The following is a 25438-nucleotide window of genomic DNA, read 5'->3' as shown; positions in this document are numbered from 1 at the left end:
AAAAAAAAAAAAAAAAAAAAAAAAAAAAAAAAAAGTAGATGAATCATGTAAATAAATTTCAACTTATTCTATTGTTAAAACATATACAGAAATTTCCAAAGTTCTTTGAAAAACTCTTATCACGCTTGCTTTCTAATAAAGACTATCAAGTACACTAACAAGAAAATTGTTCAAACGTACAACTGTATTTTAGGGATTCCACTTCCTGTAATGCCTAAGTAGCTCCTACTGGACGAATTCCCTCATGAGCAACTTCTATAACTAGACAACGTATAAAGAGATTGAAGGCAGAAACAGCAAAGGGGGAGTGGTGGTGCTGGGGGTGGGGAGGTGAAGGAAGTCAGTACGTAGAAGAAGTGGACAGCACAGGGTGATTTTCCATTTTTTAAATGGCTTTTAGCCAGAGAGCAGGCCTCAGTTGGTTTGCTCAGCTAAAACCCAAACAAATAAATCCATAGTCTTACTCACTTAATGAACCAAAGGATAGGTCATGTTATGGCATGACCACAACAGCTGAAAATCTAGCCAGTAAATCATAGAAAGGAGAGAAGCACCAAATTCTGTGTATAAATTCTGCACGTATCTCTGATCCCCAAGCTACACATATGGGAGAGATTCCAAACAGCCAGGCTAAGGCTAAAATAACAGAACTGACATTTCAGTTTGAAGTCTGAGTTGAGCCAAGTTAACTGCCTACTGAAACAAACAAGTAAGGAAGCAAACCACCAGCCAAACATCAATACCCACTAGAGGAACACAATAGACTCCAGAGTCTCTACAATGTGTCATTCATAATGTCCAAGTTATAAACTAAAATTATTACACATAAGAAACAGGAAAAACTGACCCATTCTCAAGAGAAAGGCAACTAAGGGAGACCAAGCCCAAGATGACCCAGATGCTAGAATTAGCACCTAAGGATTTTATAGCAGCTATTTTAACTATGTTCAAGAATGTAAAGGCAAATATACTTGGATTTCTCAGCCAAAATGAAACTATTAAAAAAATGCAAATTCAAGAAGTGAAAAATGTCTGAAATTAAAAAATTCACTGGCTAGATTTAACTACAGATCAGAAATGACAGAAGAAAGAGTCAGTGAACTTGAAGACAAAGCAATAGAAATCATTTTAACCTGAAGAGTGGAGGAAAATAAAAATGGTTGAGGTAGGGAGATGAACAGACCCTCAGGGACCTGTGAGAAAGAATCAATAACTCTAATACAATATACCTGTAAGTGGATATCCAGAAGAAAAGGGGAGGGAGAATGGGGTAGAAAAAAGTATTTAATGAAACAGTGGCTAAAAATTTCCCCAAGTTAGTAAATGATATAAATTTACACATCCAGAAGATCTTGACTGGCTCCCCGGCCATCTTGGAGGTTGCTCTTGGTTGGGCACCATCCTGCACCTAAGGCAGGAAGGTGGTGGTCACAAAGAAGACAAAAAAGTTGCCTAAGTCAATCAACTCTAGACTCCAGATCAACTCAAGATTCCAACTCCTTATGAAAAGTGGAAAGTACATGCTGGGGTACATGCAGGCTCTGAAAATAAGACAAGGCAAAGTGAAACCTGTCATCCTCACCTACAACTGCTCAGATTGAGGAAAACTGAAACAGAGTATTACGCCATGTTGGCCAAAACTGGTATCCATCTACAGTGGCAATAATGTTGAATTGGGCACAGCGTGTGGGAAATACCAAAGAATATGCACAATGGCTATCAATGATCCAGGTGATTCTGATATCATTAGAAGTATGCCAAAACAGATTTGTGAAAAGTAAATCATGCAAAATTTTTCTATAATAAAACTGGCCAGAGCCTGTTTTAAAAACAACAAACAAACAAAAAGATCTTGATCAAGAAGATCAGCAAACCCTCAACAGGAAAAGCCAAAGAAAACCACAGAGAGGCCTAACAGTCGAAGTGCTGAAAACCAAAGAAAAAAAAAAATCTTGAAAGGAGCCAAAGAAACGAAATATAGGGAAACAACAATTAAAATGAATGCCGACTTCTTATCAGAAACAGTGGAGTCCAGAAGATACTGAAATGACAAAATTTAAGTGCTGAAAGGGAAAATAAACAATCAACCGACATCCTGCATCCGGCAAAAGTAAACTTTAAGGACAAGGCAAGATAACCATTTTTAAATATAGCCTTTGTGGGTGAGTGAATAAGTTTTACAACTAAACACATTATTGAAACGGACAGGTATTTACTTAATTACGAAAGGAAAACCAAGAAATACTTTACAACTTAATCTGGAAAATTATTTCTAATAATAACCAAAAATATATTTTCTATGGTTAAGATGCAAAATGACTGCTCTTCTGAGAAAATAAAGAAGTCATACTTTATAGGTATGCTTCTAACAGTAGGTGCAAAATTTTGGCACCTAACCTGCCACCAGCTCAAATGATCTAGGAGGAATAATTTCTTAAGGATTCTAAACAGTAGCAGAGTATACACAGTACTACAAAACCCAACCGTAAATATACCGGAAGGATTTACAAAATGTGCCGTGTTCTTTCCTTTCTTAGGTATGTAAGCAATTTACTTCTGACCTCTCAATACTATGACAGTGCAGAGTACTCTATCAGTTAATGGCTCACTCAGACTTCACGTTATGATAATTATCAAGTCTTCATTTTCACTACTGTTTACCATGGTGAATTCTTCCAGAGTAAGAATTATAGTAAGAGTATAACACAAATAATGTAAGAATTTAACACATAATAATGTAAGAATATAACACAAATAATGGTTTAACTGTATTCACAAGAAGAGACCACAGTCTTCAGATTAAAAAACAACGATAAAGAAAAGCAACAGGACTTACAGGTCTGATCAAAATTTGAGCATTTATGAGGTAACTGGATATTTAAAATTAGACTATCATCACCATCCACAACCCACGAATTTAAGGAGTGCCTAGTATGCAGCAGATACCATGTTGGAGATGCAAGTATCAGAGTCTATACCCTTGCTCTCCAGGTCACAGACATTCCTGGATTAAAGGCACCTCAAAACAAGCTCATGATTTAGGTAACTATTTTAACTTGTCCACTATTTTATATTCTGTCTGCCTCCTGCTACCAGATCTGCTGCCTGCTATCTCAGTCTACCTTGTTGCTGACACAGTAATCTTTTTCATCCGTTTCACATCATTCAAAAACACACTGGAAGGGAGTACATGAGGAAAAACTATAAAGAGCAGCAGCAAGAAAAAGGTAGGGGCCACATCGTGAAGTGCCTTTTGGGCCATTAAAATTTGGAGGTTTTAGCTTCAGGGTAATGGGAAGCCACTGAAAGATTTAAGCTCAGAGGCAGGAAAGGTGACATGATCAAGAAAACCTGTATGTATGAAGAATGGCTATGGTACAGAGAAAAGGGGCAAAAGAATACATGAGAAGACCAGTTAGAAAAATGCTGTAGTGTAACCATGAAATAGTTAATAGCTTGTAACTGCAGAGATAGCAATGGACAGTGAGTAGAAGGAAAATCTTCAGGGATATTTAGGAAGTAAATTTAATAGAACTTTGAGATGGATTAGATACTGGGGTAAAGAAGGAGGTATAAAGATTGCTTTCTTATTTGCTCAGATGGTGGTCCCACCTATAAACTAGGGAACAACAGAAAAGGTCCAAGGAAACAAAGGGGTAGATTCTAAGTTTAGTTTTGAACATACTGAGTCTAGGGTACCTTTAAAACCTCAAAACAGTGATATCACAGAGGGAGTTGGGATATATGGACCTGGAGCTCAGAGGAGAGGTCTAGGCTGCAGATAAACATTTGAGAGGCATCTATGGTGCTGGCATTAATTAAAATCTGAGCATAGATGAGACAATCCTACCATATAATTTAAGAACAGTCAAAGAAAAATACTCTTGGTTATATTATGTATAAAACATCATACAGTCACTATTAATTTTTTCCCTAAAGGCCAACATTCCTTCCAGCCCAAACACTAAACATTATATACAAAAATTGATTTTAAAATATCTTAATTTTTTGTTCCGGAACTATTTTAAGGATATACCCTATAATGAAAAATTAAATAAAAATGTAAAGAAGAAAACATGTACATAGTTTTTTAAAAGCCAAACAGTACTACAAAGTTTATCAAGAAACCAGCAATTTCCCTGTCTCATGCCTCTCCACTTTTATCCTATTCCATATTCCACTGTCAACACTGAGCTGTTTCTCCACATTCCTACAAAGATGATTATAGGGCTATTTCTTGATTTTTCAATTTTATACATTTTCTATGGATTTCCTACTGTGGAAAATGAAGAGTTAGCTTTATAACTTAGTTCCCATCCCATAATATAACCATGCTTCTTCACTCCAATGTCCATCTGCCCAATACTTATTTCACAATTTTTTGCTTAAATCCATATTCAGTATTTATATTACTTTTTCCTGTAAATACTGTTAGCCTACACTTAATCTATTATGAGGGGTGGATTATATTGCCAAGGTCCTTCCCCTACTAGCATTTTGGGAAGAAAAGTGTGTGTGTTGTTAATGAAAAAACTGTAGAATATTAACCATATGTGACCAAAAGCTGGCTTTCCATCAAGTCCAAGAAAACAGCAAAGCTCTCGCAATTCTAACCCCAGGAGAAATGGGGAGAAACGAGAGGGGAGGGGATAGGGGTAAACACTACTATTCTACTATTGAAATTATAGATTTAGATGAGATGTATTACTTTTAAACAAACCTTGACAAGAGATTAAAAAACAAACAAAACCCCCAAACTATGACTATACAGATATGTAAAAGATTAAAGTTGACTGCTCCTGGCCAGGAGGTACCATACAAAATAAATGATGGAGGAAAGCAAAATTCCCAGAGATCTAACTTTTAAGAAAAAAGGAGTGGACTTCCCTGGTGGTACAGTGGTTAAGAATCCATCTGACAGGGCTTCCCTGGTGGCACAGTGGTTGAGAGTCCATCTGCCGATGCAGGGGACACGGGTTCGTGCCCCGGTCTGCGAAGATCCCACATGCCACGGAGCGGCTAGGCCCGTGAGCCATGGCTGCTGAGCCTGCGCGTCCGGAGCCTGTGCTCCGCAACGGGAGAGGCCACAACAGTGAGAGGCCCGCGTACCGCCAAAAAAAAAAAAAAAAAAAAAAAGAATCCATCTGACATTGCAGGGTATATGGGTTCGATCCCTGGTCCAGAAAGATCCCATGTGCCACGGAGCAACTAAGCCTATGCTCTAGAGCCTGCGAGCCACAACTACTGAAACCCGTGTGCCTAGAGCCTGTGCTCTGCAACAAGAGAAGCCACCACAGTGAGAAGCCCGTGCACCACAACAAAGAGTAGCCCCCGCTCGTCACAGCTAGAGGAAGCCTGCGTGCAGCAACGAAGACCCAACGCAGCCATAAATAAATTAATTAATTAATTTATAAAAAGATAAATAAAAAAGAAGTAACTGGTAATGTATCTTATATAAACTACTTAGATTTATGTAATTTAAACTTGACAAAGTGTTGGCCTTTATTATTAAAGTCTTATTAAAAAAAGAAATCAATGAATAAATTAAATGTAACTCTCAGATAAGCTTAAAACTTTCCTAAGCAGTAGAATTTCAAGAAACAGTACTCTAACCATCTGTTTCTAAAATTTTCTGGTGAAAGAACATGTTAATAGTTAAAAACAGAAATAACACTGCTAAATATTTCACCCTCAATTTCTACATTAGTGGGCATTGTTTCATTTAATAAAATGAGACAATTAAATGGCTGGTTAAGTATAAATTCTAAGATTCTATAATTTGTGCTCATTTATTTATGAAATTTAATCTGTCACTTACTTGCAGTGTCTTCTTGGGCAAATCATTAAACTCCTCTGTGTCTCAGTTTCTTCACCTACAAAATGGTGATGACAGAGTAGCTACCTCACATGATTTTGAGTAATACACATAAGATAATAAAAAGGAACACAGAGCAAGCAAACAAGTAAATAAAATAGCTTATGTAAATGGTAGCCATTAACACTATCATTTCTTCCTTGTAAAATGAAGGAAACTCCAAGAATTTACAGGATTAGTGATAACACAGTGAAAATTAATGGTATTACACTTGCCTGGCCTGTAGCAAAAACTACAAACACTAGTAGTAATAATTATTTATTCGAAATATCATGAATTTACACAAAGTACAAAGGAGCAAAACCTTAGCAAACACAGCTGCAGGCCACTCTGGCTGCAGAATACTGAAGGAGTTGACTGAGCCTTTGAGGCCTTCCTTTCCCATGTATATGGGACAAATAATTTGTTTTAATTAGGTAACTCAGATAAAGCTACCTGAAAACCAAATAGTAGGTTGCATCTAAGTGCCAGATAAGTGATATAAACTGTGCTATAGGTGTTTAAAGGGCTCTCTGGGCTGAGGGAGGGTGTGGGAGGGTCTTGAATCATGGGTACTTAAATAAGAAGGTTAAAGTATGAAGCAAGGCAACCAAATACTGGGCAGGTTCTGGAGACAATGAGTCAGTCACCTGTCTGGCTAAAAGAAGGAGGGACAGGAGGAAAGGGAATTATGAAGAAGGAGTTTGGGGTGGTGAGTATCTACAAGAGAAGACGAGAAAGGCCAATGAAGGCTGCAAGTGTACAGTGGCCTTTATCATAGAAGATCTTGAGTTAACACTAACCGTTTAGTATTATTATGTAAACTGGTATACATATTTTATCTTTGCCCAGTTTGTACATGGTTGAGTTTTGCTGGAACAAATTTAATTACTATAACAGAAAAAATACAGTTCATGTTGAAATATCACAGAGAAATAGGATGAAATATATAAAACTAAAATTCACTTCCCAACTGCATTAGGATTCTCCTTTAGCTTGCGGACAAGAAGGAGGTCTTTCCACTTTAACCATATATACCATCCTAAAATTTAACTCTGATTTCCATAGTGACTTCCAGAGACGATAATTTTTTCTATAAACAATGGAATCTTGAGTTGGATAGAACCCTAGGAAATTGTCTTATAAAAGTATATATATTTAAGAGGTTAGAGAAAAGCCTTGCTGCCCAGTAGACTCCTTTTACCAGACTTCCTCTTCCATTCATCTATCCAATTTTACCTCCTAAAACTAACCCTTGACAACAAACAGAAATTTTTACACAAGTAATGTTAGTTTCAAAGTGGAGAGACTACCTTGTTCACTGCTGCTGTACCCTAAACACTTAGAAAGTGTAAGGCAAGTAGTAGATGTTCAAAAAATACTGTTGCAATAAATCTCTAAATACAGATCAGAATACATCTAGATTAAAGACTACTATAAAAAATGGTAGCTATCCCTCCAAACTAAAGTGTCTGCCTTACCCCCGGCTATGTCAGTGCTGTTGTAATACTTGTTTTGAAACTGTAAATTTGTTTCAATGCAATTGATATGTTAGGGAACAGTTTGAACACTAAATGAATTTTGCTGTGATTTTATCTGCCAGAAACACTAGGTGAATGCAGAAAACCATACTCAGCTGAAACAAGCTGCATGTGAATACACAAAATGTGAATGTGAACACACCTCAACCATCTGCCAGCTACCTCAGCTCACTGCATCTTCATGGAATCAGTCACACCCATCCACAACTTGTGTTCAACTTCCCTTGTGATTTCAGAAAACGCTTCTTCAACCACTTCAAAATAACAAGCTTCCACAACTATGTGGAAACTTCTTTTACAAGGCAAACTTCAGGAGGGTTTAAAAGCAAAATACAATATTTATTTGTATAACTATTGTACAAGTATTTACATATTTCTTAGCCACTTAACATGTGTAAAACTATACTATCATGTTTTTTAAGGTTCCTATCTTTCTAAGTGTTCACTGATGACATTTTGAGTGTTGTACCCCAATTCCATGTTTACCGTAAGTCTTGTAGGGTTTTGTTTTTTTATTTTTGACTGTATTATTTTCCATAGTATGGTGTTTTTTAGCAACATATATGTCAAATTTTAACAGAACTGTTTGTATTGCAAAGCCCCTGACCTCAAAAACGGTTACTCAATTCCCCAGGATGTCTAATTGGAAGGTAGAATGTTTCAACTTACATATTTGGTTGTCAATATGATGTTAACAGTTTCTTATTACTAATTTTAACTTGTGTCTCTCTGTGGACTGGCTGACAGGATCAGACTGTGCAGTGAGTTAGCTATAACTTTTATAAAGTTAAAGCAAGTTTTGAAACTTTTTGGCCTCAATGAAGATTTCAGAATTAAACGTAAAAAAAAAGTATTACCTTCCTAATTATATACATTATTTAAAATACCTTTTTCATTATTGGTGTAGTATGTAACTATCTCATCAAATGCCAAGTAGGTAATCGTTGATGCACTTCACATCTGATTAACTTTAAAAGAATTTACAAATGCCATTAATTGAATATGAAAAATCTCAAAATTAACTTTAACAGCAAATTTTTAGAACTGTATTTCTTGGAGCATGATATTACATCTTTATTAAGGCAAAGCAAACTCGCTGCCCCCCAAATTCTATAATATCAAGTTATTTTCCTGAGATTTAAAATGTAAGAATTATAGCTATGGCAATTAAAAATCTAAAATTCAAATACTATCATCATCTACAATTAAAAACAGGATAAGTATAATTCACCTATAGCATAAACTTTAGCATAAAACAGCTGTAATACTGAATCATTTTACATAGATATTTGCAAAAATAAAATAACAGAAACACACCAAGTTAGTCACCTAAATGCTACTTACTTTAAGTTACCTATCATGTTCAGATTTAGTGTTAGTTAAAAGCTTAAAGGGAAAAGGATTATGTTACCAGAAAATGTATTTCTCAACTTTATAAGCCTACAGTAATTTATTTTCTAAAGAAAAACAGTAAATATTAATAACTGAAGTAACATAATGATCCACATTACTTCCTTTTAAAAAAAAATTTCCCAATTTCCTCATTTAATACACTGCCTCAAGTTCATTGAATGTTGACCATTTCTTATGGTTAAAAGGCTTACCCGTTATAAGTTCCTCTAAAAGGAATGTGCAAGTCAGCCACACTTGGCAATTTATGTATTGTGGTTTTGTGGTGAGTGCTACCATTTTCTAAGGATCAAGAAAAGTGCAATAAATCTAAGGCAGAATGGTTATAATCCATCAAAACATATTATATAACTAACTACCTTGTGCGTATTTTCCAATTCATACCCCATTATTATCTTTCAATACATTAGGGCTTTAAGATGGAAACAAAGTTACTTCTGAGTGAGCCCCTTTTAATGTAATTTTTGGATAATGCATCCTGTATGCAAATATCTTTAAAAGAAAACATGATATAAATATGTGATATGATAATAAGCTCCTATTTATGGGTAAAAGGGGAAAAAAAAAGAGGAGAAAAAGAAATGAAAGCACTTGAAAGAACCAGTTTACATCTTACATCAACCATAAACATTTGTAATGAACTAACAGTCTCAGTGACATGTGAAAATTATAATAATTTGGTTAAAATATTAATCTAGAATGGCATTTTAAGATGAAGATTCAGAGAAAGTTATAAGAAGTTTCACCATCTCCATGTGGTTTCAACCCCTTCCTTGACCCCTGTTTTTTCTGTTCATCTCATCTAACTTTGCCCCTCTTCTTTCTACTGTCATGGCCCTTAGCTGACTTATCCCCAGTGTAGACTGCTGGCCAGATGCTAGGTATGTGTGTGTGCTATGGCACTGAGAGTGTGATGGTTAACTTCATGAGTTAGACATAGTATAAATGGACAGTTATTCTTAATCTCCAAAACCTTTAATAACTAACAAAAAGTTAAATCAGTAATTTTAAAATCATATACATACACTTGATTGGTAATTGACAGCTGTGGTGAATCATGAGACTGCTAAGCCTGCGAATGGAGAAAGTACATAAGGATCTATGTGCAAAGGAAAACATGGAAAAGAAAGATTTCATTACTATAACAGTGTTCAGAATCTTCAAAAGAAATTATAGTGTATTGAAAATGAGTGGTTAAAACAGTGACACAATATTAAATTGAATCAACTCTCTAAAATAAAGTAATTTTGTTTTTTGTTAAGTTATGTGCCAGTCTTTCAAATCTAACACTACAAAACTGTTGAAAAGATGGCTATTAATCTTGTTATAGCTATGGGGAATGAATTTTATATTAGATGGTCAAGAATAATCTCAAAACTGTACAGAAACTTCTATCTCAGCAGATTTATTACATATAAATCTACTTCACAATTCTTCAAACAATTATAGATACCCTTAGAGAATACTCAATATTTTTAATTGTATAATATAGTTGAATAAAGAACCAGAAATCTCATTATACAATGCTTATCCATAAACCTAGAGACTTCCATAATAAGAAATATGAACTGCAAAAATATATGAAAGTGATCATCTACTTCATATTTTGATTTATGAAATGACACATTTTCTAATATATTATTGTTATATATTATATTTGCATATGTACTATATAGTATACATATTTTGCTTACTCAATAAACATTTGCTGAGTGTCTACTAGTCACTCTATATGATAATGGGTGCTGAAAATATTAAAATTAATAAAAGCACAGTTGCCTCCACTCAAGAAATTTACATTGTAGTAGGGGAAGACAATACATCAACAAGTAAATATAATAACTGAATTGTAACTGAGTTGTGCTCCAGTATACATGGGAAACAAAGAAGGGACCCATCAATTCTGAGGGAAGTGGAGGGTTTATGGAAACGATTAATTAAAGAAGGCAACACCGAGACAGCGGAAGCAAGAACTACAATCCTGCAGCCTGTGGAACAAAAACCACATTCACAGAAAGATGGACAAGATGAAAAGGCAGAGGGCTACGTACCAGATGAAGGAGCAAGATAAAACCCCAGAAAGACAACTAAATGAAGTGGAGATAGGCAACCTTCCGGAAAAAGAATTCAGAATAATGATAGTGAAGATGATCCAGGACCTCGGAAAAAGAATGGAGGCAAAGATGGAGAAGATGCAAGAAATATTTAACAAAGACCTAGAAGAATTAAAGAACAAACATCTAGAAGAATTAAAGAACAAAAAAAACAGAGATGAACAATACAATAACTGAAATGAAAAATACACTAGAAGGAATCAATAGCAGAATAACTGAGGCAGAAGAACGGATAAGTGACCTGGAAGACAGAATGGTGGAATTCACTGCCATGGAACAGAATAAAGAAAAAAGAATGAAAAGAAATGAAGACAGCCACAGAGACCTCTGGGACAACATTAAACACAAAAGCATTCACATTATAGGGGTCCCAGAAGGAGAAGAGAGAGAGAAAGGACCTGAGAAAATATTTGAAGAGATTATAGTTGAAAACATCCCTAACATGGGAAAGGAAATAGCCACCCAAGTCCAGGAAGCACAGAGAGTCCCAGGCAGGATAAACCCAAGGAGAAACACACCCAGACACGTAGCAATCAAATTGACAAAAATTAAAGACAAAGAAAAATTATTGAAAGCAACAAGGGAAAAATGACAAATAACATACAAGGGAACTCCCATAAAGTTAACAGCTGATTCCTCAGCAGAAACTCCACATGCCAGAAGGGAGTGGCATGATATACTTAAAGTGATGAAAGGGAAGAACCTACAACCAAGATTACTCTACTCAGCAAGAATCTCATTCAGATTCAACGGAGAAATCAAAAGCTTTTCAGACAAGCAAAAGCTAAGAGAATTCAGCACCACCAAACCAGCTCTACAACAAATGCTAAAGGAACTTCTCTAAGTGGGAAACACAAGAGAAGTAAAGGACCTACAAAAACAAACCCATAACAATTAAGAAAATGGTAATAGGAACACAGATATCGATAATTACCTTAAACATGAATGGATTAAATGCTCCAACCAAAAGACACAGGCTTGCTGAATGGATACAAAAACAAGACCCATATATATGCTGTCTACAAGAGAACCACTTCAGACCTAGGGACATACACAGACTGAAAGTGAGGGGATGGAAAAAGATATTCCATGCAAATGGAAATCAAAAGAAAGCTGGAGTAGCAATACTCGTATCAGATAAATAGACTTTAAAATAAAGAATGTTACAAGAGACAAGAAAGGACAATACATAATGATCAAGGGATTAATCCAAAAAGAAGATATAACAATTACAAATATATATGCATCCAACATAGGAGCACCTCAATACATAAGACAACTGCTAAGAGCTATGAAAGAGGAAATCAACGGTAACACAATAATAGTGGGGGACTTTTAACACCTCATTTACACCAATGGACGGATCATCCAAACAGAAAATTAATAAGGAAACACAAGATTTCAATGACACAATAGACTAGCTAGATTTAATTGACATTTATAGGACATTCCGTCCAAAAACAGCAGATTACACTTTCTTCTCAAGTGCACAAGGAATATTCTCCAGGATAGATCACGTCTTGGGTCACAGATCAAACCTCAGTAAATTTAAGCAAGTTGAAATCATATCAAGCTTTTTTCTGACCACAACGCTATGAGATTAGAAATCAATCACAGGGAAAAAAAACCGAAAAAACATAAACACATGGAGGCTAAACAATATGTTATTAAATAACCAAGAAATCACTGAAGAAATCAAAGAGGAAATCAAAAAATACCTAGAGACAAATGACAACAAAAACAATATGATCCAAAACCTATGGGATGCAGCAAAAGCAGTTCTAAGAGGGAAGTATACAGCAATACAAACCTACCTCAAGAAACAAGAAAAATCTCAAATAAACAACCTAACCTTACACCTAAAGGAACTAGAGAAAGAAGAACAAACAAAACCCAAAGTTAGCAGAAGGAAAGAAATCATAAAGATCAGAGCAGAAATAAATGAAATAGAAACAAAGAAAATAATAGCAAAGATCAATAAAACTAAAAGCTGGTTCTTTGAGAAGATAAACAAAATTGATAAACCATTAGCCAGACTCATCAAGAAAAAGAGGGAGATGACTCAAATCAATAGAATTAGAAATGAAACAGGACAAGTAACAACTGACACTGCAGGAATACAAAGGATCATGAGAGATTACTACAAGCAACTATATGCCAATAAAATGGACAACCTGGAAGAAATGGACAAATTCTTAGAAAAGCACAACCTTCCGAGACTGAACCAGGAAGAAATAGAAAATATAAACAGACCAATCACAAGCACTGAAATTGAGACTGTGATTAAAAATCTTCCAACAAACAAAAGCCCAGGACCAGATGGCTTCACAAGCAAATTCTATCAAACATTTAGAGAAGAGCTAACACCTATCCTTCTCAAACTCTTCCAAAATATAGCAGAGGGAGGAACACTCCCAAACTCATTCTACGAAGCCACCATCACCCTGATACCAAAACCAGACAAAGATACTACAAAAGAAGAAAAGTACAGACCAGTATCACTGATGAATATAGATGCAAAAATCCTCAACAAAATACTAGCAACCAGAATCCAACAACACATTAAAACGATCATACACCATGGTTAAGTGGGATTTATCCCAGGGATGCAAGCGTTCTTCGCTACATGCAAATCAATCAATGTGATACACCATATTAAGAAACTGAACAATAAAAACCATATGATCATCTCAATAGATGCAGAAAAAGCTTTTGACAAAATTCAACACCGACTTATGACAAAAACTCTCCAGATGGGCTTCCCTGGTGGCGCAGTGGTTGAGAGTCTGCCTGCTGATGCAGGGGACACGGGTTCATGCCCCGGTCTGGGAAGATCCCACATGCCGTGGAGCAGGCCCATGAGCTATGGTCACTGAGCCTGCACGTCTGGAGCCTGTGCTCCGCAATGGGAGAGGCCACAACAGTGAGAGGCCCGCGTGCGGGAAAAAAAAAAAAAAAAAAAAAAACAAAACTCTCCAGGAAGTGGGCATAGAGGCAACCTACCTCAACATAATAAAGGCCATACACAACAAACTCACCACAAACATCATTCTCAATGGTGAAAAACTGAAAGCATTTCCTCTAAGATCAGGAACAAGACAAGGATGTCCACTCTTGCCACTATTATTCAACATAGTTTTGGAAGTCCGAGTCACGGCAATCAGAGAAGGAAAAGAGAAAAAAGGAATAAAAATTGGAAAAGAAGAAGTAAAACTGTCACTGTTTTCAGATGACATGATACTATACACAAAGAATCCTAAATATGCCACCAGAAAACTACTAGAGCTAAACAATGAATTTGGTAAAGTTGCAGGATACAAAATTAATGCACAGAAGTCTCTTGCATTCCTATATACAAATGATGAAAAACCCGAAAGAGAAATTAAGGAAACACTCCCATTTACTATTGCAACAAAAAGAATAAAATACCTAGGAATAAACCTACCTAAGGAGACAAAAGACAAAAGAAAACTATAAGACTGCTGAAAGAAATTAAAGATGATACAAACAGATGGAAAGATATACCATGTTCATGCACTGGAAGAACCAACATTGTGAAAATGACTATACTACCCAAAGCAATCTACAGATTCAATGCAATCCCTATCAAATTACCAATGGCATTTTTTACAGAACTAGAACAAAGAATCTTAAATTTTGTATGGAGACACAAAAGACCCTGAATAGCCAAAGCAGTCTTGAGGGAAAAAAATGGAGCTGGAGGAATCTGACTCCCTGACTTCAGACTATACTACAAAGCTACAGTAATTAAGACAATATGGTAGTGGTACAAAAACAGAAACACTAATGCTGGAGAGGGTGTGGAGAAAAGGGAACCCTCTTGCACTGTTGGTGGGAATGTAAACTGGTACAGCCACTATGGAGAACACTATGGCGGTTCCTTAAAAAACTAAAAATAGAACTACCATATGACCCAGCAATCCCACTACTGGGCATATATCTAGAGAAAACCATAATTCAGAAAGACACTTGCACCCCTATGTCCACTGCAGCACTATTTACAATAGCCAGGACATGGAAGCAACCTAAATGCCCATTGACAGACAACTGGATAAAGAAGATGTGGTGCATATATACAATGGAATATTACTCAGCCATAAAAAGGAACAAAACTGCGTCATTTGTAGAGACGTGGATGGACCTAGAGACTGTCATACAGAGTGAAGTAAGTCAGAAAGAGAAAAAAAAAATCACATACTAATGCATATATGTGGAACCTAGAAATATGGTAAGATGAACTGGTTTGCAGGGCAGAAATAGAGACACAGATGTAGAGAACAAATGTATGGACACCAAGGGGGGAAAGTAGTGGGGAGGATGGTGGCGGTGGGATGAATTGGGAGATTGGGATTGACATATATACACTTACATGTATAAAATGGATAACTAATAAGAACCTGCTATATAAAAAAATAAATAAAATTCAAAAAAAAGAATGATGACATGAAAAACAAAACGATCACAAGATTATAATTAAAAAAAAATAAAATAAAGAAGGCAACACCTAAGCTGGGTCTTGGAAGATAAAAATGTGTTCGCTAGATTGTCAGGCAAGAGGGAAAGAATATTTCAAACATAAGTAGTTGTCTGGGAAAAGACTTTAAATGCATGGCAAGTTTGGAAAACCACAAGAAGCTGGTTAATGTTGAAGTGCAGGGAGTGAGACTAACAGCAAAAAAGTATGATAAAGGAAGAGGCTGAAGAAGTAGGGTAGGCACAGGCATATCATAGATGATCTTAATTGCTTTCCTCTGCACCATATGTGCTGAATCCCACAAGTCAGCAAGAACAACATGCCTCTCACTTTCCAGATTCAGATAATTTATCTCTGAAGTTCCAAGCCCTGCCTGGTTCTGTGACATTCCACCAAGTCCCAGAGGTGGGCATGCATTCATTCAGCAACACTCACTCTGTGCCATTTAGCAGTGTATAAGCTGCAGTGGAGATCAGGAGGAAGTGCCTAAAACTTAGGAATTAAGGAGAGGCAGGAGAAACTTCACAAAGAATGTAGTGCTTGAACTTAGCCATTACAGATGAATCATAAAAGTCTTGCAGGATTATCACTGACTACTGTTTGTGTTGCGGGAAAGACCATGAAAGAATAAATTTGAAGAATTATAGCTGTAGTGTAGAAGGGTAAGTGAGATAAGGCTAAAAAGGTGGAAAGTTTTCAGTGAAAAATGTACAGATTCTAGATAATGTAAAAGATCTAAGAAAATTATAGTGGCCTGGAACTTTCTCATAAATATGATCTACTTTTTGGTTCACCTTGATATCTGGGATCCATTCCACAAACACTGCCCACTATAAGCCTGGTAATGTGTTCTAAACATGCAAAGGTGAATAAAATATGGTCCCTGCTTCTGAGATTATAAATTAGTAGAATTCAGATTTATATTGGACTTCTTATAGTATATATTTGTTACCTATCTTACTTCATCCTCCCCACATGTGAAGCAGAGAAGACAACGGGTAAACCATTTTTTTTTTCTTTTTAACTGAAGAGAATCATGGAAAGACGTATTAAGAGATATATCTACAGTTCCAACTAAGTCAGTAGCAGAGCAGTATTCTAGGACAGCAGTTCTCAACTGTGGTGTCACTACCCAGTGCTAGCACAATCAGTTGTAAATGAAATTTGTTGCTGATCATTAAGTACCAGAGCTCTATCTATAACAATATAAAGTATCTAACCTATGGACAAACACATGTGTTTAAAGAGGAGCATATAAGGATGTCACTGGAGTGTATATTACTAAAAGAACAACCTGAATGACCATCGAGGAATGAATAAATAAACTACTGTATAGCAATACTAAAGAACATCATACAACATTTTTTTTTTAAGTGGAGTAAGATATCCAAGTAATTATATGCAAAGACCTATAAGACATTACTGAATGAAAAAAGATGCAAAACCCGTGTATAATGATACCCTTTGTGTTAAAAAAAAAAAAGGATACAAAAAAACTTTTAAACAGATTATTTTTATATGAACGCACAGGAAATGCTCTGAAAGGATACACACTAATGAGAGCCGGCTGGGTAAAGGGACACATGGATGGAAGATGGACCAAGGAGATTTAGTCATCTCTGTTATGTCTGAATTTTTTATAAGGATATATATTCATGTATTACTTGTATAATTAAGCATAAACAATTGAGCTTAAAGCAGAATATTTTCCCTATAAAGTTATTTCCTACATATCTCCCCATAACACTACTTGTATTCTCCTACCCACTACTTGTGGGTAGGAGAGTAAGAGCAGGATAGAAAGAATTATTTGCAAGTACCTGAACTGAGCCAACTCAATGTACTTTCAGATAACTCAAAGCCTATGTTATCAATGCTGAAACTGTTACCGATACAGTTAGCAACTGCAACAACGCTCAATCATCAGGAGTCTTGACAGACGAGATTTAAACGTCCATACATAAAGGTGGACAAGAGCACTCGCCTCTGAACCTATAGCATAATCACTCTGGTTTAGCACTCACTACAGGTTGGGCTCTGTGATGAACGCTGTTAACCTGTATTATTTCAATTATTTCTTACAACATTCCTGTAAGGATTAAATGAGAAACTGCAGGTAAAACTCTTCACACATAATGCCCAATCACATAACAATAAGTGTTGTCCTTTATAGGTGTTCCTACTGCCTAATCTCTAACCTTATCAATTACTGTACTGCAGTCAGCTTTTCAAAAGCCTCACTGACTTAAGTGTGCCAATGCTAAGAAACCTGCAATGGATTCTCATTACCTACTGAACTAAATCCAAACTCCCTCATCAGACATTTGAAAGCATGTGTGACGCAGCTCCATCACCCATCATATTCCTCCTGTACCGTACTATTCTGTAGGCACACTGGAGTGCTCACAACTTTCAGAATATATTATATACTCTGACTTCCATAACTTACGAGTACTCTTGTCACTCTCGCTAAACAGTTCTATCTGTTCTATCCAGTTCTCTACTGGATACTCTTCAAGGTTCTGTAGAAATATTACCTTCTCTACAAAGCTGATTCTCTCTGGCACTCTCAAGTACATTGCTTGCACCTCTATTATGATACTTTTTTTGTATCACTTGTTTGTAAACTGACTGAAAGCAAGTTTTATTTATTTTTACATCCCTACTGTGCCTAGCACAGTGTTTTATACACAATTTGCATTTAATAATGTAGAAAACTTTCACCATTACTCATAGCCCCAGTGATAACCAGTACAACTTGAAATTCTGAAGCAATTCTCTCTAATTTCCCCTTCAATTCACCTACCAGTGGTAATGACCCTATAGTAACTCTGGTAGTAACTCTTTCCAGTCCTAATTCAACACTCAGTGAGATATAATTATTTCCATACCAAACAAATGAAGTGGCACATAATCAGTGACCTGATGCTGACAAGACTGGCTGACATTAAATTCATTACTCATTAACACTGGAGGAAGGAATACAAAGCATAAGCTAGAATATTGGAATCATCTTTTAAAATCACAACTGGGATATAAAATTCCTCTGTTCAATTTTGGGTAATCTCTAACCTAACTGAATTGAACTTTAAAATCAAAGGATGTGTAAGGTCATCTACCCATTTAGTAAATAGAGTCACCTTTTATGGATTAATTATTTCTAAATCTATACAAATTGGTAAAAGCAGTAAATGTCCTTAAAAGCTAAGTGACCTCAGCCCTCTAACCATTCATAAGTGGTTTTTTCTCGGTTAAAATCTAAGGTAGCAAGAGACCTTAGTTTTTAGTTTTGTTGTTAAATTTCACGACATCCCAACTACTAATGACTTTGGTTTCTTTTGAGCAATCAAGTAAAAACATAGCAAATACTAGTTATATACTTACATTTAAAATATAATTAAATTCTTCAGGCGAAAGTATTACATAATACGTTACTTGGTTCTATCCAGGAATCTTCTTCCAATTTTTAAAAGCCATATTAACTCTTTATGTGAAGGCATTCGTAGTGCAGAACAGTTGAGGACCTCAGGACAGAGAACTGGTTTCATTTAATTCTCTAAACTACTTGTACCATATGTGAACCTCTTAAAGGAAGACAGTTTTGTTGTTACTGTTTACTTTTCAATGAAGACCAGAGTACCTTTTGGAGATTTACAGGGCTTAACTCAATAGCATGTCAAATTTATTTTTCTTAAATGGTTTTTGCATTAGTTTGCTACTACTAGCAAACAAGTTAAATTAGAAATATTCAGGCAAAGGTACATTAAAGTCAATACTAGCTGCATGTTATCTAGGTGTTAGGGATGTTACCAAACTTTAAAGCAAGATGACCACAAGTTTTGAAAGTAAAGTGTTGGTTATTATAGATTTCATAGTAAGGCAGTTACATGGCTAAGCTTGGCTGGTACCATGGACTTTAGCATACCTGGAAATAGAAAAATTCAAATGGTAGCTGTTCTTGATTGGCCCATTGCCATTTTTGCAGCTTACAAATTTTTAATTAAGTAACTGCAGTGAGCTCATCTCTACTGGATACTTCTTTTCCAGGGCAGGTCCAGGAACTGGGTCTGGAGCCTTGAAAGCAGAAGAGAAACTAGAGTAAACTAGAGGTAGGCAGAACAATAAACGTGACCAGATAACATTGAGATCTAATAGCAGTGAGGTAGTCCCCAATGTCTCTCACATGAAATATTCTTAAGTGGAAAAGAATCTCTTAAATTACAAGTTACCAGAAGATGCTATTTGCATTAGTTCAGTCATTGTCTTAATCTACACAACTCCACTCTGAACTCTTAATTCTAGAAACTAAAACAGTAGCCTTTATGAAATCTCTATTGGCTTTTAGCAATAGACTGCCCAATATGGGACCACAGAGTATAAAGAACGAGAAAAACAACAATAAATTCACTTTCATTGGTAAAACTGGAATTGTAAAGTCCTCATTTTCAGGTCAGTTTTCTCTTTTGCTATCTTATTTCCAATCATCTTCTAATTGTTCCCCTAATTTCCTACAATCAATTGTCAGAGGTTTCTTAAGAAATGCTTTATATATATCCAAGCAATGAACTGAATTTCAAGTTCCAATTTTTAAAAATACTTTGTAATTCTTAAAGAGGGAGGCAAAGAACAGCTCATAAGATGTGGTTCTTAACCACACTGGAAATTCTTTTTTCCATTACCACAACAGATTCAATGATTTTTTTTTTTTTTTTTGGTTAGGTCCACATTATTTAAAAAAACACACACACGCAAAACTTGCAACTACAAAGGTTACAGAAATGGTAGGCTATTAAAAATGTTAGGCTGTTGTACTAATTAGATTACTAGGGCCTGGAAATGATGTCCTTATGTTTGGTGAGCTGATACCCTTAGGAGTCTCTCTCTAAGAAACGAATCAATCCCACAGCAGTCAAAATAAACTGAACCCTCTGCTGCTGTCAAATGATGGCAGATTGTGAGACCTGTAACAGGACAAAAAAGTAGTGAAGACAAGGATTCAAAGAACTTAACTCCCTGCACTTCTAGTAACTAGAAACACAACAAAGCAAAATAAAATGAAAGTAGTTTTTAAGAAAAATGTCAATTTTCCACCTTCTGTGATGGCATGTTGCAGGTGAAAATATTCAGGTGGAGAAAGATCTAGGTTCAAATCTGGTTCCAGTATAAACTAAAACTCTGCAGAAGTTTCCGGTCTATTAAATGGGATACCATCCCCCACCTCACTGGATTGTCATGAGAATTAGCACCTAATGACCTGGCACACAGTAGGTATTCAATACATTTTTCTGCATAATGGAACGTTATTTTTTTGTTCTAAACATATGAGTATACTTAAGCTTTCATTTTAATAAATGCTAAAGCAACAGCTGTGTAACAAGCTTTAGGTTTAAATAACTCAACTATGTCACATCCTAAGAGATATAACTGATTCATCAACACTGATTTCAGAACAAAGCAAATGTAAGAACGCTCAGTTCTGAGAATTGATGATAAATAAAAATATAACAATTTACATTTAGGATATAAAGAGAATTAGTGGTAAACAAGTAAGTAGACATGTAATTCTTCCTCCTCCAAGTAAAGGAAAAAATACGTTTGTCAACAGGTTAAAAGGTTATAGATCTGGGATACAGTGCCTTTTAAAAAACAAAAGGAATCAATATATGATCTAACTAGGTCTTTAAGTCAGGAAATGCTTTAAGGGCAAAGAAAAGCCTTACATTTGAGCAATAATTTTCCTCTTACTGATAGAACAGTGGGTTCCACACAAAATTATTATTTACCAAATATGGTTCAAAGATCAGATTACACCTTCCCTGGCATTACCAAGTAATAGAGCATTATCGCAGGCCACAAGGAATTTTAAAAAGAAAAAGAAAAAAAAAATGTCCTCAAAGTTACTCGAAATGTATTCACTGCTACAACTTTATTTCAAATAGTTTTTAAAAGTTAACATGGAAAGAAAGAGTCTTACTCAAAAGAGATTGCAATTTACTTAGAGATGATAAGATTAAACTAAATTTTGCCAGAAGGCAAAAAAAAAAAAAAAGTATTTAAAAATGAGGATTCCTATTTATTAACCCATATGGATAGACTTTCAGTTTAAAGACATCAAGAAAAACACTTTTATAGACAAACCATTAATTTTTGTTTTTATTTTATAACTACTATCATATTGAAATCTCATTACTCAAATAATGTTTCAGTTGATTCTTTTGGATTTTCCAGACATAAAATGTCATCTACAAATAAATGTGCCTCCTCCCTTTCAATAATTACACCTTCTATTTTGTTTTTTGGTCTAATTATATTGGCCAGCATTCCCAAGACAATGTTATGTAACAGTAATGCTGGCCAGACCTTTTTTGATTCATGACTTTTAAAAAGGAATTTAGTATTTCACTAAATACTAAAATAGGAATTCTAGTATTTTACCATTTCTAGTAACAAAATGCTGGCTTCCGGTCTGAGATATACAAAATCTTGGCTATGTTCATTCGTTCTTGTTTCACTAAGCATTCTTATTAGAAATAAATGTTGATTTCCCTTTTTTTGGATATCTGTCAAGATATTCATAGCCCTCGTGACCTACTAATACGACTTAATTTGATTTATCATTACATTCCTAGAGTGAATATTACTCAGTTATAGTATTATTCTGTTAATGTAATGCTAGATTCCATTTGACAGTTTTATTAAGCATTTTTTGCACCAACTTTTGTGAGACTGATGTGCAATCTTTTATGTTTATATTTTACGTTACGTGCCTTAATAAAAAGAACCAGGAAGCTTACCTTTTCTTCTCTATATTCTGATATACACAGCTAATTATCTAGTGCTTTTTGCAGGAAAGAGTCTCATATCAGCTAAGACCAGCATTTTCATTTGTGGCTCCACATCCTATCCCTTTCTTTCACATTTCCACAACACCCTTTCTTTTCAATCTCTCACTTCAACCTACGAACCTGTTTAAGTCTTAACCATCTTAAACATACATCCATGAACACATTTATACCACAAAAACTTTCCTTATCAGTTAAGTCTTGTTCAGCAAGTATTTATTCCCAAAGCTGTTTATTAAAACTGCTACTCTATTCAAGGAACTGAGAATGAACTGCAGTTCCTGCCCTCTATTCCAAATCTAGTAAGGAGCACAACCATGCATACAAAAAACTGCAATAGCAATGCAAAGAATAAACAAGCTATGCTAGGACATCTCTCTCACCATCTGTGCCTTGCCAAACTTCTCTACTGAGTAGTTATGCTATGGTCTCAAATTTGTTTTAATCTGCCTTCAAGTTTTATCCCTTGATAAGTTTTATTCAAATCACCAAATCCAATAACCTCTTCAGGAGCCTTACCCACCATTTTGCAAAAACTTTGCGGCTTGTTTCATATTTTTTTAATAAATCCAATTAGATCTTCAAATGTACTGTTAAATTTTGTTTTTTTAAAGGAAATTCATAGAATATTTTATTCTTTAAAAATTTATTCATTTATGGCTGCGTTGGGTCTTCACTGCTGCACGCCGGCTTTCTCTAGCTGCAGTGAGCTGGGGCTACTCTTCGTTGCGGTGCGTGGGTTTCCCATTGCAGTGGTTTCTCTTGTTGTGGAGCATGGGCTCTAGGCGCATGGGCTTCAGTAGCTGTGGCACACGGGCTCAGTAGTTGTGGCTCGCGGGTTCTAGAGCACAGGCTCAGTACTTGTGGCGCACGGGTTTAGCTGCTCTATGGCATGTGGGATCTTCCCGGACCAGGGATTGAACCCGTGTCCTGTGCACTGGCAGACAGATTCTTAACCACTGCGCCACCAGGGAAGTTCCCATAGAATATTTTAAGTTTTACTAGGCACTTTTAATTCACCATATCATTTGATGCTCATGAAAAACCACCCAGTAAGGCTAGGTAATTATTACTCTCATTTGCACGGTTCAGAAAAATACATCAATTTACTGATTATCAAAACTCCAATAAGCAGCAGAGTTAGGGCCAGAGATGTATTTGTGGCTTTCTAACTCCAGGTCCAGGGTTCCCTCCTCTATATTTTATTAACTTGATTGATTAATTACTAACTTGAATACTTACTGATCATTTTCTTCTTTAAAACTTTTCTGGTCAATATTGCATATTCTTCTAGCGTCCTAGGTTCCTTATTTTGGTACTTCTTAATGTTTGTCAAAAGGATGTATAAGTAAAAACTATGACATTTATTCTCTCACTTCTTGCTCTGGCATCTCATCTACAGTTACAGCATCATCTAGGGAGAAGCTCCTTTAAATTGTAGTTTAAGCTTCCTGTTCTACTTGATGAAACGTAAGCATTCAGAATCATAGAATTTGATGTTGAAAGGATCTTAGAGATTATTAAGTCCAACATCTTTATTTAACAGAAGAAAAATATAAAGTTCAACTCACACAAGTCAGTAGCAGAATTTGAATAAAAGTTTAAGCAAAAATTGCCTTTTTAAACTTATGAATCATAAAACAAATATATACATATACAGTAAATAGAAAGCAACTAAAATTTCAAGAGTAATTACTGGCCCCTGTTTCATTTTTGTTAAAGATACTTGTCCATATTTCTAATATGACAATACTAATGTATGAGTCCATTTATCAAAGTAATTTTTTTTTAAAAATCATGGAATGGCAATAAAGTTAAAACCTACTCAATTCTATATATTCGTGCATTAATTATCTATCTTCCAGATTTTTAGAGTGAACTGGGAATCAAAATCACACCACTACCTAGCCTAATGCTTCCTACCTAGGCTGATAATCATGACCTAGTCTACAAGGCAGGAACAGATACCACTAGACTGTTTTCTGAACACCACTTAGAACAGTGCCTGGTACATGTATTAAGTACTGAAAACGTGTCAGCTACCACTGCTTCTCCACCAATTACTACTTCTGAATATATTCATATGATTATAAATATGGCTGTATTAATGATTCAGCCATACAGACAAGCATCCTGTTAGAGGACCAGTACCTCACTCTTCTCCTTTTGGTCTATTGTCCAAGTTTTGTTCTAGTGAGCAGGGCCACAACCCTTTGTTATCTAGGAATACCTTTCCAACAACTCCCAAGCTAGAAGTACTTTAGTATCTCAACATCAGAGTCTATAGGCTCTGAAAATTAACAGCTCATTTTAAAAGGAAATTTTCTACTCCAACACTTCTAAACTTTTAAGCTCATTTACCCATGATACAGAATGCATGAGAAATAAAAGGGAATCTCATTTGAAGCAGGAAGACTTTTTTTCCTCTTAATTGTGCTTAAGTTTAAACTTAAACTCTTCCCCAAACTAGCTTCCCCTCTTCAACTTCCCATTTTTATCAGAAATAGCAATTTTCTTGTTAGCCTGAAAACCGAAATTACCTTAACTTTTCTCTTGCCTTCCTTTACCTTTCTCAACTGCTTCAAATTTCATCCATTTAATAACTAACATTCCTCAAAACACAACTCCTGAGACTCTCCTCACTCGATATTACAGTCAGTACAGTTCACAGTCACCTCCTCAGTTCTGAAATCTAAAAAGTTCTGAAAAGATTTTTTATGAAGCTTCATGTCAAAACTCATCTGGTAGTGGCAAAAGTCTGCTTTGAACTGACGTGAAGCTACTTATAGGCTTTATTTAGCCACTTACTGTAAACATTTCCATTTTTCACTGCAGAGATACTAGTGTTTAACTACTGGGTGATGCCTCAAACCTTGCTGGGCATGTTACATAGTATACAATATATACACATGTTACCTTTCTAAAATTCAAAAAATTATGAATTCCAAAACATAGCTGGCCCCAGGGTTTCAGAAAAGTTATCATGGACCTGTACAATATTGTTCCAAGAATCCTAATTTAGGCACCCTATTTTTAACTTTCTTTTTGATACTTCCCCTTACACCGCTCCATGCATTTCAGCCTCCATATTTACCACCAAGTCCTATAGGTTCTTCTTTCCAAACACCACAATTGCCAATTCTACTCCACAACTACTGCTACCACACTATCCCAATCATCCA

At 35.6% G+C, this 25438-nt stretch overlaps 1 protein-coding gene and 1 pseudogene across 1 annotated transcript in view; one reads left to right on the top strand and one right to left on the bottom strand.

The window, feature by feature from the left end:
* The window catches only part of TAB2 (TGF-beta activated kinase 1 (MAP3K7) binding protein 2), a 59942-nt gene extending 40436 nt beyond the window's left edge, over window positions 1-19506 (bottom strand). Inside the window, exon 1 of the mRNA XM_024747936.1 lies at window positions 19340-19506. The gene's annotated coding sequence lies outside the window, so the exon portion shown is untranslated. The remainder of the gene's footprint in view (window positions 1-19339) is intronic.
* On the top strand, window positions 501-1896 carry LOC112401551 (60S ribosomal protein L30 pseudogene; annotated as a pseudogene).
* Window positions 19507-25438: the final 5932 nt, after the last annotated feature.

The sequence above is a fragment of the Neophocaena asiaeorientalis genome, unplaced genomic scaffold (genome assembly GCF_003031525.2).
Source record: "Neophocaena asiaeorientalis asiaeorientalis breed wild unplaced genomic scaffold, Neophocaena_asiaeorientalis_V1.1 scaffold123, whole genome shotgun sequence".
Lineage (NCBI taxonomy): Eukaryota > Metazoa > Chordata > Mammalia > Artiodactyla > Phocoenidae > Neophocaena > Neophocaena asiaeorientalis.
Note: the sequence above shows the minus strand (reverse complement) of the source record. Positions and strands in the feature narration are given on the sequence as shown.